The sequence below is a fragment of the Castor canadensis genome, chromosome 9, assembly GCF_047511655.1.
Source record: "Castor canadensis chromosome 9, mCasCan1.hap1v2, whole genome shotgun sequence".
Taxonomy (NCBI): Eukaryota; Metazoa; Chordata; class Mammalia; order Rodentia; family Castoridae; genus Castor; species Castor canadensis.
This window is the reverse complement of record NC_133394.1, coordinates 62,054,036-62,072,583: the sequence shown is the minus strand read 5'-3', so window position 1 is coordinate 62,072,583 and position 18,548 is coordinate 62,054,036. Positions and strand designations below refer to the sequence as shown.

General features: G+C 33.6%; 1 pseudogene; it reads right to left on the bottom strand.

Moving 5' to 3' along the window:
* The window catches only part of LOC141410915 (bifunctional heparan sulfate N-deacetylase/N-sulfotransferase 3-like), a 118,586-nt pseudogene extending 100,615 nt beyond the window's left edge, over positions 1 to 17,971 (bottom strand).
* Between the last annotated feature and the right edge of the window lie 577 nt (positions 17,972 to 18,548).

Here is an 18,548-nt window from a genome sequence, read left to right as displayed (position 1 = left end):
TGGAAGCAGTGGTGTGCACCTGTCATCCTAAGCTATGTGGGAGGCTGAGGTCATGGTTCCAGGGTAGCCCAGGGAACAAAGTCTGAAGGGCCCATCGTGATGGAAAAAAAGTTGAGTGTAGTAACATATACCTCACAAAAATCAAGACACTATCTCCAAAATAACCAGAGCAAAAAAGGATGGGCATACAGCTCAAGCAGTAGAGCACCTTCTTAGCAAGTGCAAAGCTCCGAGTTCAAATTTGCAAAACCAAAACAAAACCCTCCTGAATTTGAGGCTTAACTGAGCTTTGAACTTCCCTGGTTGGTGATATATTCATATGGTTCCAGAAGCCTCAGTAAGGAAATGCTCTTTGTCTTACAGTTTGGTTAATATGAAGCATGCTTACAGTAACAAAGTCTTTGGACAAAGGTATTAATAATGTGCTCTTGTGAAATAGAATAGCATTATGGTAACTTGTAAAACAGAACTGAGACCTTATCTTCTGAAGTTACTTATTTCTGAGTGTATAATCTTCAATTAATTATATAATGAAAAAAGAATCTCATTCTTTCTATATTCAAAGATAGCCAAGTCCATGACAACTAAATAATCAGTGCATCAGGTGTCCTAGAGTTAGAGAATAGCTCAGCAGCAGGAAGAAAGCAGAGTTCAGGAGTGTTGGACTCAATCAAAGTGCTGCACTTCACAGATCATAGGATCTTGGACAGGTTGTGTAACTTCATCAAGTTTCTAGTTTCTCACTTACCAAGCAGGGGTAATGTAAATAATTATTTCAAATATTGTAGACAAAGAAAGATATACCAAAAACAAGATAGTAGTTGTGTCATTGAATGTTCTTTCACTCAGTTACCATTATTGTCTCTCCCTTTGAAACAACAAATAAAATATGTAAATAAAAGTAAACCTAGAATACTTCCACCATACTTTTGGATCAAACAACTCATAATTCTTATTTAAGGGTGAATGTTCCTAAAAGATATACTATTATGATTAAATTTATCTAAAAAAGCTTTTATTCACAGTACAAAATTCTTCTGGCAAAAGTAATAAACATTATGTATAAAATGGGAGGTAATGAACATCCCTAGTATACCATACATTTGATAAAGCTATAGAAATGATATCTGCAAAAACCCTTCCTTGAGACCTGATATTCCCTTTCAAATACTCCTGCAAGTGAGTGGTTGAATTCTTGAATGAGTTTGAATGGTATTTAATAAGCAAATGCATGAGCACATTCCAGAAACAAGAGTTAAGCTAAGAATTCAGTAGTAATACTGAAAAGAGTCACAAAATGTGCATACACTCTGCTTTGACCTTCATTTTCACTTGTCAGATAAAAGTTATTTGGGGTGAAGTGACAGATTTGCTCCCACTCTTCCCTAATAACTATGTAATTTATGTTAGGTCCGTTTCCATTTAACAGGGCATGGTGTTTTCTTCTCTGAGAGTTCGCTTCAGAAATTTTGAAGAGCCATCATATATTTGTCAAGTGCCTCATAAGTAAACACACCACTAACGGATGCACTTTTTGAGAATACTCAAAAGAATGATGTAAACACTTGTACTTTGCACAGGCTAAGTTGATTGTGTTTTGAATTGCTAGGATTTATTCAAGTAAACACAAGAAGAGAAAAGCAAAAAAGAAATTTATGAAGATTTACTTTTTATAGCATGGTGACATAACTGAAAACTATCTGGAGACACAGTGGGGGAATTAGCGGGTTTACTTGTGTAGCTTTCTTAGAATTTGAAGCAATGAATTTTATTTGGGCCTTTGGGGTCTCTCAGAGTTAATAAAGCTGTAAACAATCTAGTGGCAGCCTCAAATTCTCAGAGTACTTTGATACACATTTCATCTTTCTGAAAATATACAAGGTTGATTAAACAAGGAATCTGTAAGTCTGCATAGCACTAATGTGAATTGAAGTTTGATATTCCTGAGAGAATGGAAATATTGGTGATGATGTTTGTTTGTTATAACCATTGCTTACCCTCCAGTATGTGTAATAATCACCAGGATAGTAATGCTTGAGGTGGTGCTTGTACAAACACAAGAAATTATATAAATCACACATAGTTATTTAAGATAAAAACATTATAAAATGTCGTACTATAATACCCTGAATTTGTCTTAAAGTGTACCATGTTAGAGAAGTAATATCATTCTTATGAGGTTTGTTTAACAGCAATTGGTAGCAATAGGATAGAGGCTTTCAAATAGACCAACTATGGTGGTGATATGGGTGATGGAGCTTGACTTACAGGAATAAATCCCTTGTCCAGCCTCCACTGGCTATTCAATCTTAGGAAAATTACATAAGTACTCTAAGGATGTGTGGAAAGAAGTAAACACAATGTCTAATACTTAGAATTCCACAATTTCTCTTTCTATACTTTCGTAGGAGAGGCAAGAATCTTGCTTATTGAAATGCAAGTTTCTATTGCAAGTAAGGAAGACAGAATTATAGAATTTTGAGCTTTACAACATTCCCCGATCTGATCATAAATTCAAGGGAAAGAATGGGGAACTAGGGAGATGAGTCTGGAGGCTGCTATTGTGATCCAGGTGTGGGATGAAACATTTGCAAGTGAAGTGGGGGTGAAGATTTTTAATAAGGAATATAAAATGATAAAAAGAAAGAAGTGATAGAAATCATGGAATGACTGGGAACATGGAATGGGTGACATGAAAATTCGAAGTTGACCCAAGATTAGCACCTGTACAGGATCTACTCTTATTTCTCCTGTGCCACAACTTACATCTCTGCTGTGTTCATAACCACTTCTCAGAAAACAAATGGCCCCTCCATTTTAGGTAAATGTAAAGATGGAAAGAACAATCAAAATTCAGGAGCAGCACACATGGCTCTGGAAATAGACCTTCCCCCAGCCCCGCACTGACTCCAGCCCACAAGTAAGAATTTATAGGAGGATTCATGAAGGCTTTTAATTCACTTCATGTCCACATAAATTTGGGCAGCAAGGGACTATTTTCATATAGCACATTTGTTAAATTTATCTCTCTTTTTACAAAACCAGTTTAAGTCACCAGAAACATGAGGCTCGAGATGAAATGTAGCATTTCTGTTTGAGGAAAAAGGGAAAGGAATTGAGGAATACTTTTCTACAGTATCTTGTTAGGAATTTCTATGAAATCTTCCCATAGAATAAATAACAGGGCAATATGAAGAAAAATTTATAAAGAAAAGGATTCTAAGTCCTTGGTGATAATTAAAAGCACTTTCAAAAATCTAGTAATGTATCAAGATGAGAAGAAATTCTGTGCCACTGTAGATAAAGGTGGGGGAAGGGTGTTTTTACATAGGTGAAATGCAGAGATTTTAAAGAAAAAGCAGCAGTTCATGTTTCCAAAGTTTGAAATAAGTATGCACAGATAGAACAAGTTAGACTCAGGCCTCAGTGTTATTAACTAATTAATTTTTGGGGGCAGTATTGAGGTTTGAACTTAGGGCCTCATGCTAGGCAGGTGCTCTACCAGTTGAGGCATTCTGCCTGCCTTCTCAATGTTACTTTTGACCTGTTCCCTTTTGCTTCCTCATTCTCTGTCAAATAAAAAGCCCCACCGAATCTACTTCAAACCCACATCCACTGATTACTTTTGAGTAATACAGTTTGTCTGCTTTTCCCTATTGTTCCTTGCTTGTCTCCATCCTTATCACTCCATTCTAACGTTGTGGAATTTTATCATCTATGTGGAAGCATTAGCACTCTGGGGAGGAGACGACAGTGTCACCTTAGAGTTCAAAATACTTAAAAAATACTTAATTCTGGGATTGGCAGAGTGGCTGATGTGGTAGAGCACCTACCTAGTAAGCATGAGAGCCTAAATTCAAACCCCAGTGCCAACAACAACAACAAAAATCTAATTCTGAAAACAATTAGACATGATCTTTCAATTTAGGAACATAGATTTTAAAATATTTTGGCAAACAAATAGTTGTAAAACAATTGCTACTAATAAGTGGAATGCAGCTAAAAGAAGTAATTTCTTCTAAAGATTACAATTATTTGAAAAAAGGAGAAAACAAGTAACTGATAATATAAGGGAATGCTTAGGAGAATAAATACCAGAACAAATTAATTTTCCAGAAATTGCTAACTGAAAATATCTCTGATCAGCTGGAAATAAATTTGCCATATTCACACAAGTGAAGGGGGAGATTTGAAATACTTTGATGATAGAGTAAAACAGTAGAATATCTGCTTACCTATTCTACTTCTACTTTATCAAAGAAAAACAAGATATTTATGATGAGTTAAGCATAAAATTAGATGAAGAGGTAATGATATAAACCAAAGTAATTACAAATTATTTTAAAATTTCCAGGCTTTTGCTTGGGCTGGCCTGGATCACGATTGTTCCATGCATGGCTGGAATGACAGGTGTGGCCACTATGCTGTCTTATTGTTTGAGATGGGGTCTAGCTAACTTTTTGCCTAGGCTGGCCTCAAATTGTGTTCCTCTCCACCTCCCAAGTGACTGGGTTTACAAGTCTGAGTGACCATGCCCTGCTAAGCATGTAGGTTTGATATGAAAATACTTTCATTAATCGTAAAGAAAGCAAATAAGAAGATTCATGAGTTGAAAATATGCCAAACTTTAAAAAAAAAAACAACATAAAAAGAGAAGAATGATAGGATTCTGGAGTCTGTAAATCAATGAGCCTAAAGTCAAACCCATAAAACTTAAGATTGCTAAAGAACTGATTGAGAAGTAATAAAGAAGACAGCAATAACTTTGAGGAACTATTATATTTATTACCTTATCATTTTCTTCCTTTATTTGGGGGGCAGTAGTGGGGTTTGAACTCAGAGCCTTGTGCTTGCTTGGCAGGTGCTCTACCACTTGAGTCATACCCCAGCCCTCTTTTTTTTCTTTTTTGCTTAAGTTACTTTTTACATAGGGCCTTTCACCTTTTGCCCAGGCCAGCCTGGACCATGATCCTCCTATCTATGTCTCCAGGTGCCTGGGATTACATAAACTGGGCACCACACCTGGCCCAGGTGATTAGTGGTTGTGGGGAGGTCTTGCTAACTTTTTGCCCAGGTTGGCCTCAATCATGATGTTCTTGATCTTTGCTTCCTAAGTAGCTGAGATTGCAGGTGTGAGTCATCATGCCCAGCCCCTAAACATTCCTTTTAAAATAGTTCTAAAGTGGTATCAGAAAAATGTCATGCACATCTTCATTCCTGATTTTATAAAGGCTCCCTGTGACATTTTGTGTTATCCTTATGGATATTAGTTGAATTAAACAAATTTGCAGTTGATATAGCAACTATTTTGAAATAATGGTGATTACTGGATCTATATTAATTTGGAATAAAGACTGTTGCCCTCTACAAATCTCTAACCATGATATGCTCAGTTTTACCAATAATGATAAAAATGCAAAAATCATAAAAAATAGGAAGGACACAGAGCTAGCAAATATATAAAGACTGTTATATAACAATCTTTATTGGGATATTTACATACTGTAACACTGAATATAGAACAAATATGAAACAATAAAGTGACAGTTGTAATCTCAAGACTTGCATTTAGTTAGCAAAATCAATTGAACAAAAAAATTAATACCAGAAGGCTTAATAAAGAGCTCATTGTCAGAGATCTGGCAGGCACAGTTATGATGCAATGGCTTAAAAATTTAATGTGATATTTGGCTACATTAGTGGAAGTAAAGTACAAATGAAAATAAAAAGTATTTTGCTGTTTTCTGCTCTCCTAAGACCATCAGACTTCATTGGCGCAACATATATTGGGAAGAAGGACAAGTTACAAATGGTACAAGTATGGCAACTGGGATGATGAGAAGTTTGAAAATCAGTTGCTTCAAGATACAAAACCTGGAGTGAAGCATCTTTAAATGTATCAATCATGTCTTTTTATTTTCTGCTGATTTGATATCCGGGACCTACTGATCCTGGAGAGATTCTTGCTCTAGCTACTTCTTGGAGATAACATAGTCTTCTTGCCTGACTGCACACTCTTCAAATGCAAATCAACCAATCCAGAGCTTCTACCTCAGCCACCAATTATTTCCCTGCTCTAATCACCCCAGGGTCATGGACCAGGCAACTAAGACACCTCAGAGCCCATTGAAAGCATTCAAAGTAGCTGACCTTAAGCTGCTTTCCCTGCATTTGCCTTCCCTTCCCTCCAGAAACCACATTTTTGCCTTGTTTCCTCTGCCTCCTGACCAACTCCAGTGCCTCTCCAGGTAGCCCTACATAATACTACATGCCTCTTTCTCTGGGGAACTGCCAATAGCAAACCATCTTTTCAATGTTAGTCATTTCCTGCCTGTTGGATCATCCAAATGATAACAAAAAAGTGCATTTTAAGATCATAATGAATAGAATTTTAAGAGCTTGAAGAAATATTTATTTATTTTCATCTAATAATCATTTATTGAATACCTACTAGATGTCAAGTATCATTCTTCCTAGAAGCTTATTTAAATTTAATTTGCTGCTCTTTTGTGATTTCCTTCATGATTACACTGATTCTAGTTCTTTCTAAATCCTAAGATTGCTGATTATATTAGCCATACTCAAAATAGTTACCAATCAGCATGTTATACTATTGACTAGTCACAACTGCTGGCAGATGAGGGTTGAAGACTGGAGACAGTTTGTGGGCCAGGTTCATTTCGTTGCTGAGTAGCTGAAAAGTTTGGGACATCTTGGGGGAGGGTATACAGTGATAGTGGCATTAGAGATAGTATTGTCACATTTTACATTGTAAATAGCTAGCATGAACATACCAGCCCTCTTAAGTTGAATATTAAACTTGATAATATATCCTTTAGTCTCCTATCTTATCTCTTGCCCTTCATTTTGTGAAGCCATTCATTTTATGAAGTAAATTTTATATAGACTTTGGCCATCCTGCACTGTGTAATGGCCAGTGTCTTTCTTAAATTGTGCTGCCTAGATTACTCTGGAAGTGTCTACCAGCTCTGAGTGGACTCTGCATCCTGGTTGGTACTCTCCACTTCTATTAAGACCACTAAAATTACACTCTGTATTCAATATTAATAAAATGAAAGTATAGTGTGCCTTTTAATAAAATGCTCCACTGAAATAAAAATGATAGGATTTATTGCTTCTCTACTAGCAAGCAAACTAATTGAAAGATTATCACATATTTCTTAAATCATCAAGTCTTTCAATATATTTTAAATTATATTTTGGTACTATAATCTTTATTTCCATATTGGAAAAGTTAATGTGCTTACCAATCTAAAATGTTATATAATTGGCCATAGACATCTGCTAAACTTGGAAAAGAAGGAGAAAAAGAGCCATTATTTGAAAAATGATGATAATGCAATCAAAACTACAATCCACAGTATGACTTCATGTTTTCAGGAACTTGTTACACTATTAAAAATTTTTATAATATTATCTGAAAGAATGTTAAATATTATCTGATACTGACAAAGAATTCTAAAAAAAACTCTATTAATTATTTTATCATTAAAAATTAAACTACTAGATTTGCCAAAATTTAGGTACAATTCTTCAACTGAGAGTATTTTTTATTGATAATTTTACTTTTCTAGGGCTACCTTCTCTTATTTTTGAAGCTGTGCAGTAGATACTTCAGACAGTGTGGTAGTTCAGTTATCAATGTAAAATTAATCTTTACTTCAGAGATGGTACCTTTCAAAAAAAGTCTCCATTTAAAATTTCAGTTCAATTCTGGAGCTAGTACTTATTTGATAACTAAGTTTTTTTTAGAAAAAATCAAACTCTAAAGCTGCATTCCCTTTGATAGTTGCAATCATCAAATGCAAGTTTGCTTAAGCAATTTGTTTAATGTTCCATACTAAGTTATTAGACAGAGCTTTGAAAGCTAAATTAAATGGGCATCAAATTCCTCTGTGAGTTGCATGTGACCACATTGTGCAAGAGGATAATAGGTCAGAAGTAATTTTCAATACTCAATGAAAATGACAGGTGTTTGGCTATAGATAGTGAAAGTAGGGCCTAGAGTTTCAGATCATAGTCTCAGATTCTTAGTTGGAAGGAGACTTTAAACATTCTTTAACTCAATCACCCATTTGAATATTGCATCCATGACCTTCATCCTTGGTTTGAACACCTATTTGTTCTGAGGGCAGCCCAATGCTTCTTTGAATGTTCTTTCATTGGGAAACATTTATGTTCATTTAAAAATCGAGAGCCTCCAATCTGATGGAGAAAAGCAGGATATAAACTAATTTAGGAATGTAACAGCGAAGGGTTTCCTCCAGAATAGTTTCAGCTGAATTGGAGTAGTTTCTATATCAACTGGTAAATAATATTCAATCATGTGGAAAGTTACTCTAGAAATCCAAGGGAAAAGTTGCTCTGTAACTTCTACCTCAAATTCTCCATTTCTCTTATATTGCCAGGATTACCAATAAGTAGGGAAATCTACACTTAAACCTGTGAATTGGGTCCAAGAGGCTAGTGGGGAAACCCAAGTGGCACAGTTTATGTAGAATCACAAGACTTGAATTTCTGGTTTTAATTCTGTCACAAAGTAGTTACTATATTTCTGTGATTCTCATACATAAAGGAAAAATAATTATACCTATAAAGAAATATAGGAAATAATACAGAAATATTGTGAGAAATGAAGGAACTAACACAAAATATAGAGAAACTTAAACAATTGGTCTTTTCTTATTAGACCTTTAAATTTAGCTGCAATGCAATTTGGAGCTCTAATGCCTTAATGGTAAGTAAGTCTTAGCTAATGCATGTTTATAAATTGTATAAAATTCACATTAAGGAAATCATATCAATACAAAACAAACTTTTAAACGTACAGATTCTGTCCCTATTACCAGTTACTTTAAACAACTCAAGAGCCCAGGCAAAAATTGAAGATGATAGTTTTATGATATTAAATATAACGATAATAAAAATAACAGCTGCCATCTACTGAAAGTTATGTGCTAACTGCTGCTCTAAATGCTTTACGTATACATTCTCTTTTATGTTGTAATGGCTGGGGACTAGCTAATCCAGGACTCAGTCTTTCTTCCTTATCTATCTTCCCTTGACCAATAAAAAATCCATTGATTTATATTTGATTAAACATTAAAGATACATTTAGTCTTATTTCTGAAGATGAGGATCTTCATCCTCCATGACTGTTCTCTGCTGCCTCAAGCACCATAATCTGGTTTGTCATCATATAGTTAGAAATGACATTCCTAAGCAATCTCTGCTTGCACTTGAATTAGGAGGATAAGAATTATCAGATTATAAGATTATCAGATCAAATCAATTCAGATTTTGATTTAGAATTATTCTTTCAGTTTATGATGAAATTGTAAAAAAAACATGTAACTCATATTCTTACCATATTTGCTCTCAAGTATTAAAAATTTTAAATATGAACACAATATTGGCATCCATTGACTCACTCACATGATAATAGAACATCTATTTTTCTAAATACTGTTTGAGTTGTAAGGGATAAAACAGTGAATGACTTGTCTTTTTATCAAACTTGCTCTGATAAACTATTTTTGAAGGCTACCAAAACAGCAACAAAAATAACAAACCTTCCTGCCTTCTCTCACTATATTTACATATTTTCTTCCCTCACAAATTCCTTTCTCTTTTTCGTTACGGATTTACTTAGCAACTTCACAAGTAATCTCCACATCATCACTTGGTGATTAATATTTTTAAAATCAGCAGTGTTAAACTTCTGCAGATAACAGAATCAATGCTTGCTGTACTGAGATAGAATTTTTAGTCCTATTGCAAATTGCCCAATTTTATATGCTATTTACTATCTTTAGTTTTTTGGAAAAAAGGTGACTCTTCATCTTATAGGAGCTTGTAATTTGTTTCATGATATAAGTTTAGACAAACCCTATTCTTACTTTTTGTACAAGATATCAATCCATAACAAGGATGCCCTCTAAAATGTTTATTTTGGGGAGTAGATTAAAGTTAAAAAACAAGCATGAACTCCTGATTTTTTATGTCTTTAAGAAAGAACAATAGAGTTTATGAATTCTAATACCTTCTTGTATAACTTTGATTATAGTACCACAAAGGTGAACTACTCAAACTTAAAACTTTTACTGTGAATTCCCCTGGTCCAAATCATAAACCCTTCAGTATAAACAATATGCCTTACTTAAGCCAACCAAATGTTCTATCCATATAACATGTATGTTTGGAATATCTTTTCATTTCCTAGATGGAGTCTTCATTGTCTTGTGACCACTTTATGGTCTCTTTCCTGGTATTTTACTTTAGTCTTATTTCACTCCAGTTTATCCCAACACATAAATTTTACTGGTATTTCAGGATGTACCCAATGGCATTTCCACAAGAACTCATCCCTTACCACTCCCAATGACACTTCTTTCTCTGAACTAAGAGTTTTGTATTTACAGTTTGACACTAAATCATGGACTATCTCATTTTGTTGGAGATTTGATCAATGTGTATATTCTGCCTTCCTAGTGCAGTAGGAAGCTCTTTCTGGACAGTAGATAAGTCTTATGAGCTCTGTCCATAGTGTTACAGTAACAGTTTTGCATCTTGTGAAGTGTCTCTTAAAATTAGACCCCTTAAAGCATTAACATGGTGATAAGCACCCAATACATGCTCACGAGCCTCAAACTGAAAGACTGCAATCCCAAGATCTTCTTAATGATCAGAGAGAAAAGCTGCTTAGAGAGGGCCAATATGCCAAAGTCTCAAGGAAGTTTTTAATATGAAAACCTTGTTATTTCTCTAGTCAATATAGGCTACTTCAATGCAGTAGTCAAAGTAAGGTACTTACTAAGGCAAACTTTTTGTTGAGAAACATCTGCTCCACCAAAGATGACTCATTATGGAAGAGGTGGGGCTGCATGTGACTCCACATGTGCGGAAACCACCAGAATTCATCCACAGACCCCAACAGACAGTCATCTCCTTCATCTTCCTCTTGAGTTCCTGCAGGGGAAAATTATTATTCAGTTAATTGAGATTACATCTGTCTATCTATCTATCTGTCTATTATCATCATCATCTATCTGTCTATATTGAAATATGTACATATCATACATGCTATGATATCATATGTGGTATTTATAAGACACCATTTATATTATCTTACATATAGTTGAGCTTTTGAACATAAAATGAAGCAAAGGAAAATCTGTTAGGGAGCAACCAGAGAAAGGACAAACATTCTAAAAATGTTCAACATGGATATAAACATCATTGTGGAGATGGAAATATGTAACCATTCCCAGGAACATCAGCACTCTTAACTTTTAGCATCTTTGTACAATTTGTAGTTTGGAGAGAATGGGGGCAAGTAGCAAATGTAATCATGAGAATATGCCTGCCAAAAGGAGTGTGAGAGTCTCAGTAGTAAATCATTTTGACATGGTTGTATGTGCAGTCACAACAAAATAATTTCATGATTCATTTGTGTCCCTCAGCACACGATATCATTTAAGTCAGTTATTTGTTGCAGTTTTCACACTGAAAATAGGCAGAAGTCTCTTGGCATTTCCCAGTAGTCAATTCATTCCTGACTTCCACCTCCCCAGCAATGAGATTGTGATAAAGTGATCTGAAATTCACTAGTTTATGAAAAGTCTCCCATGCTTCTGCTCCTAAGCTTGATTCCTTGTCATATATAACTCCTATCCTTCCCTGCATCTATCCACTAATTTCTCCTTCATTCATTTTCTAAATAGACTTTGTTCAGAGTTTATCATGACAGAACAACTGATCTCAGGGTTCTTTAGGAAGATAGCTCAAGTATGTGTTACCCTTTTTTGACTATCACAATGAAATCTGCAATAAAAACATTTATGCATTGGAATCATCCGGGAGGTAGGAAAATGATGTCTGCCTTCTGTCAGATTTATCTTAATTCATGGTAGGCATAATTTATGTCTTTCCTTTTTTCTTAATAGCTCTAATTAATCTTATTTTCTTTAATTCTACTTCAGGGATGTTTGAAATCAGAATTATTATCTTGTGAACAAATGTCTGTTGCTTATTACTTTAAACACTATGATAAAAAAAGTTGAAATGCTCATGGTTGGATTGTCCTTGCCTCCTTTGTCAGAACTGGGGGAAGACAGAAAAACCAGAGATCAAATTCCTTAAGTTGTAAAAAATATACTTAAACCTCATAAATTTATTGCAATGTTTAATTTATTTTATTATATGTATGTTTAAACAACAGTGGTATTTTACCTGCATTATTTCCTTCTGTGGTATTATTATCTTTAAAACCATTACTGAGATTTTACCTTGGTCAAGAGTTTTTCATCTTTCATTTAATTATTGCAACACCTTAAGAAGTAAAGGCCACTACTAACTTCCTTGTATAGGTTAAGGAAATTGGTCTTTAGAGAGATGAAATAACTTATCCTAAGTTATTTCATAAGAGCTGAAAGACCTGAATTTCGTTTAGATTAGCAACTTTAAATTCAGTGTCTTTAGCTATCATTTGCTGACCAAATGTAGTCTAGATATAAGTTTGATATTTACTAATTCATTATCACACTGCTCTTTCATGTTGTTAGTTAATCCGTGATGTCATTAAACCTTCCAGACAACTCTTATTTCTTAGTAATTTAGTGAAATACACCAGCCTTACTAACTAGAATCTTTTGCCGTTTGGCTTCCCTACTAGAGGACTGCCAATTAAATTGCAAAAGTTCAATTTCTCTTGTGCATAAGAATTGGGTTCTATTGTAAGAACTTTTGTAAATGCCACAATGTACCCCCAACCCATCGCAACAATAAAAAATATCAAAAAATGGGTTCTGATTAGTTTAGTGTTAAAATAGTCTTATTTTTGGTACCTAACTAACTCTCTGACCTGGGGCCCTTCTAAGTTTGTTTTTATATAGAAAACAAGGGAATATTCCTAGTAGTCAATGGAAAGGTATAGGAAATGTATATGAATATGGTTATTGCTCATTAGTAGGGAAGTCTGATTTTTATTTTCATGTACTTCTCACAAAAATGCATTAACTCTTCAAAAGTTAAAATTAATCAAAGAAGATAAAGGTTTCTCCTGGAATAAAGTCTTAACTATTGTGACACTACTGCTTTTCTCTGTCCTTAAGAATTAATTTTTAAAAAGGTATTTTTTTAATAGTAAAAAGAATTATTCATTTAGAATGGAAGACCATGTACTTCAATTAAATTTTATAATAACTAATTTGGAAAGACTGACAATTAAATTTTTTATCTCTTCCCACTCAAAAATTATTTTTTTCTAGTCCCAGACAACACCAGCTACAGCTTTCTAGAAGCTTTCATAGTATACAGATACCAAGAACCTTCAAACTTAACCTTAGCTTCTCCCTGTGTTCCATTTTCTCTGGCTTATACAGAGAGAGCACTTTTATTGTAAGGCTGTGGGACATACTTAAGTAAAAAAAAAAAAGGTCAAGTCTTTAAGAGATAAACATGAAGGAGAGGGACAGCTGGAGTCATTTTCTAGCATTCAGTGTTTGGCAGGAAGATAACTCAGGTGCCAGGAGTTTTTCCTTGTATTTCTTGGGTGAGTTTGGGTTGTCTTGATTTTGTTCCTATGGTTCTTCCTATAATGACTCTCTGTTATGGTTTGATATGAAATGTCCCCATAGACTCATGTGTTAAAGGCTTGATCCCCAGTTGTGGCATGATTTTGGGAGGTTTTGGAGTAAGAAAGTCACTGGGAGCATGCCAGTGTCATGTGTTTGTATTTGTCACAGTGATGAAAAGTCTAACACACCATCTCTCAAACAGTCTAAATATTCTGTTTGTTCTTGATCTTGCCCTGATGATTCCTCATCTGCATGTTAGTTTTCTTTTCTTCAAAGAATGTCAAAGAATATAAAATAATCAATAAATAATTATTAAAATAATCAATTGAAAATAGTATATGTTTAGGGCACTCTTTTATTTTATTAAGTTCTTGGGGCTCCCTATCATAAAATTTAGTAGTATGATGGGTTTAACTTTGCTAGAAAGATGATGGAACTTCTACACATAAAGAGGAAGTTCTCATTTCATGTATCTATGCCAAGGTAGTAGAACTTTACTCTAAGTAAAGTTAGAATTACTTTACAATAGCTATCAAATTGTGCTTTCATAATTGAGATTACCATAAGAACAGCAGCTTATTTGATCATTAGAAAAAGTTAAATTATGATTATGAGATTCCCAATTGTTAATCCTTAAAAATAGAAAAAATGTATTTTATATAGTAATCTAAGTAATTCAGGGGACTAAGTCTTTTAGAATTTCTTACATTAAGTTACTCTTAAAACAAAAACAAATCAATAACCAAAGACATGTAGTTGTATGACTATATACATTGTATGTATTATACATCAAGTGACATGAATATACCTGAGCCAAGTCTCATGACTCTCTAACTGCCATGGAAACAAACAGAAATTCACTTACTACAGAAATGCAATATTACTTCTATCTAAAAGTGAAATTACTATTAGTTACTAATGTGCATATGAAAATTATATTGATTTTGTATATAGGTAGAATTCTCACCAGGGAAACTTATTAAACCCTTGAAGAAGACCATTAAATAAATATGAAATAATTCATGTCCATATTACAAAATTAAAAATTGAAAAGCATTTGAAGTTATAGAAAACTATTTGATAAACTTGTTTGAGTATATCAGTTTTAAAAATTATTTGCATACTTGTTTAGATTACACATGTACAGATGACATAAAATACAAGAAGTACAAAAGTAATACATGAAAGTAACTCCTTTTCATCTCTGATACTCAATCCCCAAATTATCTTCTTCATCGATACCCGCTAAAACTAGTTCATTATGAATCCTTGCATAGATATCCAGTGTCTGTATTAATAGCTGTGTGACAGTGACCACATTACTTAACCACTCTTAGTTTTATAAACTTTAAAATAAGTTTCCCATAGTTACGTAGATTCCATCCCCTTTTATTTTCATGCAAGTTGTAGCATGTTCTAATCTCAAGAGCTCCTTCTTTATCAGTTACATTTAAGATAATATTTGCTTTTTAATGACTGAAGACTATGTCATTACAGGATATATAACTATATGTAATCTTTCTTTTAACTTCTGAAATATTGCCTGATTCATTCAATACTATTGTATTCAGCTATCCTCAGATAAGATAAAATATATTTGAACAGATTATGTTTTGAAAATTATTCTTAATATTTTAGAGTGATTTTTTTCTTTTGCAACACAGCAGGGTCAAATTTCATATGGTGGTCTTGTTCCATGTAGCTACTTACAGTTCAAGGTGATCTTACTACCACTAGCTCATTTGTTCATTAATTCATTTTTAATAGACACTGTTATAATTTCTGCTATTACAATAATAAAGGTTTCATGGGAAATCCATTTTAGTATAAGAAGAGATAATGAAATAATTATAAAACAAACTCCCTTCAACACTCACTCATAATGAAACTCTGAGTAGCCTAGGGAAGGAAGGGAGGGTCCTTAAGATAATAGAGTAGTTACAAAATATTTTATTGCAAGATTCCTCTTGAGAACAAGAAGAAATCTATTGAAAGATTTCCCACTAAGTGAAGAATAAGTGATATTACCATCATCACTTTTATTTAAAATTGACCTGAGGCTAGGCATGGTGGCATAAGCCTCTAATCCCATTACTTGGGAAGCTGAGACAGGAGACTCATGACTTCAGGCCAACCTGGGCTATATAACCAGACATGTTTCAAAAATAAAATAAAATAAACTTCTCAAGATCTGAGCCAGAGTCAGTGCAATCAGCCACAAAAAGAAACAAAATTCATAAGGTCAGCAAAGGAAAAATAAAAATGCCAGTATTCACAAATTACATGATAGCATAGGTAGAACATGTAAAAGAATGAATAGATAAACTATATAATTAGTAACTAAATGTAGCAAAGTTACTAGATACAGCATCAATGCACAAAATCAGTGTATTTTTAAATGCCATCAACAAAAGAGTGGAAAATTAAATAAAAACAATACACCACTATTATACTAACAAATTAATAAGTGTAACTAAAGAAGACCTAAATATATCCAAGTACTTGAAGATGTAACATTTAAAATGCCAATTTCTACAAATTAATCTATAGGTTTAATTCAATCTAAATCAACATTCTTGCAAAAATTGTTCTCAGATATTGGCAAGCTGATTCTTAAAATTTATATGAAAATGAAATGGCCAAGAATAGTCAAGTCAATCTTGAAGAAGATGAACGAAATTGGAATTATTATTGAAGACATGATATTATTATTAATTATGAAGTTACAGCAAATAAGACATTGTGATGGACACAAATAGACCCAACAAACAGGAAAGGAAATCCAGCAAGAGTCCACATGGATATGTTCATCTAATTTGTGATGACACCACAGTGCAGTGGGAAAGGACAGCCTTTCTAATGCTTGGTGCTAACTGGATAACTTTACGTTAAGGAGAAGGTATCTGATACATACACAAAAAATATTCCAGATGGAACACATATTTATAAATTTTAAGAGGGTAGAAAAATATTTTCATGATCTATGATATGCAAAGATTTCTTAAGCAAGACACAAAAAGTTGACCATAAAGAAAAGAAATAATAAATTGGGCAACATTAAAATGAAATATTTTGTTCAAAAATACCAATAGGAAAAAGAAAAGAAAAGCTAGGCAGTGAGAGAACCTATTTGCAACACATATAATTGAGAAAGCATTCATTAAGAATATATAAAGACTTTCTACAAATCAATAATAAAAACCAGCTTGGAGGCTGGGGAAGAGAAGAGGTGGTCAAAACAACGTATACAGGTAAGTAAATGTAAAAACAATAAAATAAAATAAAATAAAAAATAAAAACCAGAAAATAGAAAAAAAGTGCTTTTCAAAAGAGAATCTCCAGAATAACTAAGAAACCTCTGAGAGAAACTCATTTGCTATTTTTCAGAGAAATACACATTAAAACCATCAAATGATATTTCTATATGCCTTCCACAAAGACTAAAATTAAAAAGAAAAACAGGATGAAATAGTGCCAGGTTGTAGAGCCACAGGAGTATCACTCAGACTATTGCGATATAAGTTGGTTAAACCAGTTTGGAAAGCTAGTTGACATTTTCTATTAAAGTTTATCATATGTATGCCATGCTAGCAATTCCACTCCTGGCTGATAACCAATAGAAAAAAGAAAACTTAAGTCCTCTGAAAGGTAGTAGAAAAATGTTTACAATGGCTATTCAAAAAGCCATTGGAAATCCAACAAACCACACTGGAGTGTAATGGACAAAGAAATGTTAGTATATTCAAACAATGAAATAATACACAGAAGTGAAAAATGAAAGAATGACAACATATACATAACAGTATTTATTAAACCAAAATAATGAACAAAAAATATGAGTGCAGGTGGATCCTTTAGCACCTGTCTCAAGTCAGGCAAAACTAACAAGATGTTAGAAGTCAGGATAGTGGTATTCTTTAACAGAAGCCAGCAAGTGTTAATAGGTGCAAGGCGGAGGGATTCAGGAACTGTTCTCTTTCTTGATCTGTTATGAGTTGCACAGCTATGTAGTTTCTGAAAATTCACTGAAGATCACATTTGTTACTTACATATTTTATATATGTAGATTATAGTTCAATTAAAAAGGCATTAGATAGTACCATAAACTTTCAAACCATTAACATTTTCTAAAGGTTAAAAATACTAAGTTCAATGGAGTTAAATGACATGAAGAAAAACCAGGGAAGGATGTAAAGAATGTAAGAAAGTGTGAGTAAGAGGGTTGTACAATTTTAAATAGAGTGACCAGAGGACCCTTATGAGTACAGTTAATCTTCTTTTCTTACCTGTATGGTAAAATTTCCCTGAAAATCCCAGGTTGAATGTAAAATTTGTGATTTGTGCACGCAGAAGATTCTGAGTATCAAGCAGGGCCTGAAATACAGAATTAAAAAAAAATATTTATCAGACTGAGAATGGTATCAGGTAGTTTTAAAGACATCTTCCTTTTTTCATTCAGAGAATAGAACAGTTCTATACATGAGAGAATTAAATGATGGAAAATTGTTTATCACTTTAAGATTGAGGCATAATTCTGAGATTACATAAAACTCATACATATATTTGTCTTTTAGCTTGCAATAAATCAGTAAAAAGTATCATCAGCTGGAAAAGGGAAGTTAAATGAAACGTTTAATCTGTGTATATCAAAGGAATTTGTATCTAGTACCTAAGATATTATCCCTTTCCTCCATCCCTCCCTCTTTTCCTCCCTCCCTTCCTTCCTTCCATTTTGTGGTACTGTGGTTTGACTCAGGATCTCACGCTAATTAGGCAAGCATGCTACTACCTGAGACACGCACCCAATCATTATGTTTTAGTTTGTTTTTCAAATAGGGTCTTGTGATAACTTTAACGGTTCTAGATTACAGGCCTTTGACACCATGCCTGTCTAATGGTTAATCTTGTTAACCTTACTGCATTGAGAATCCCCTAACTGATTATAAAGCA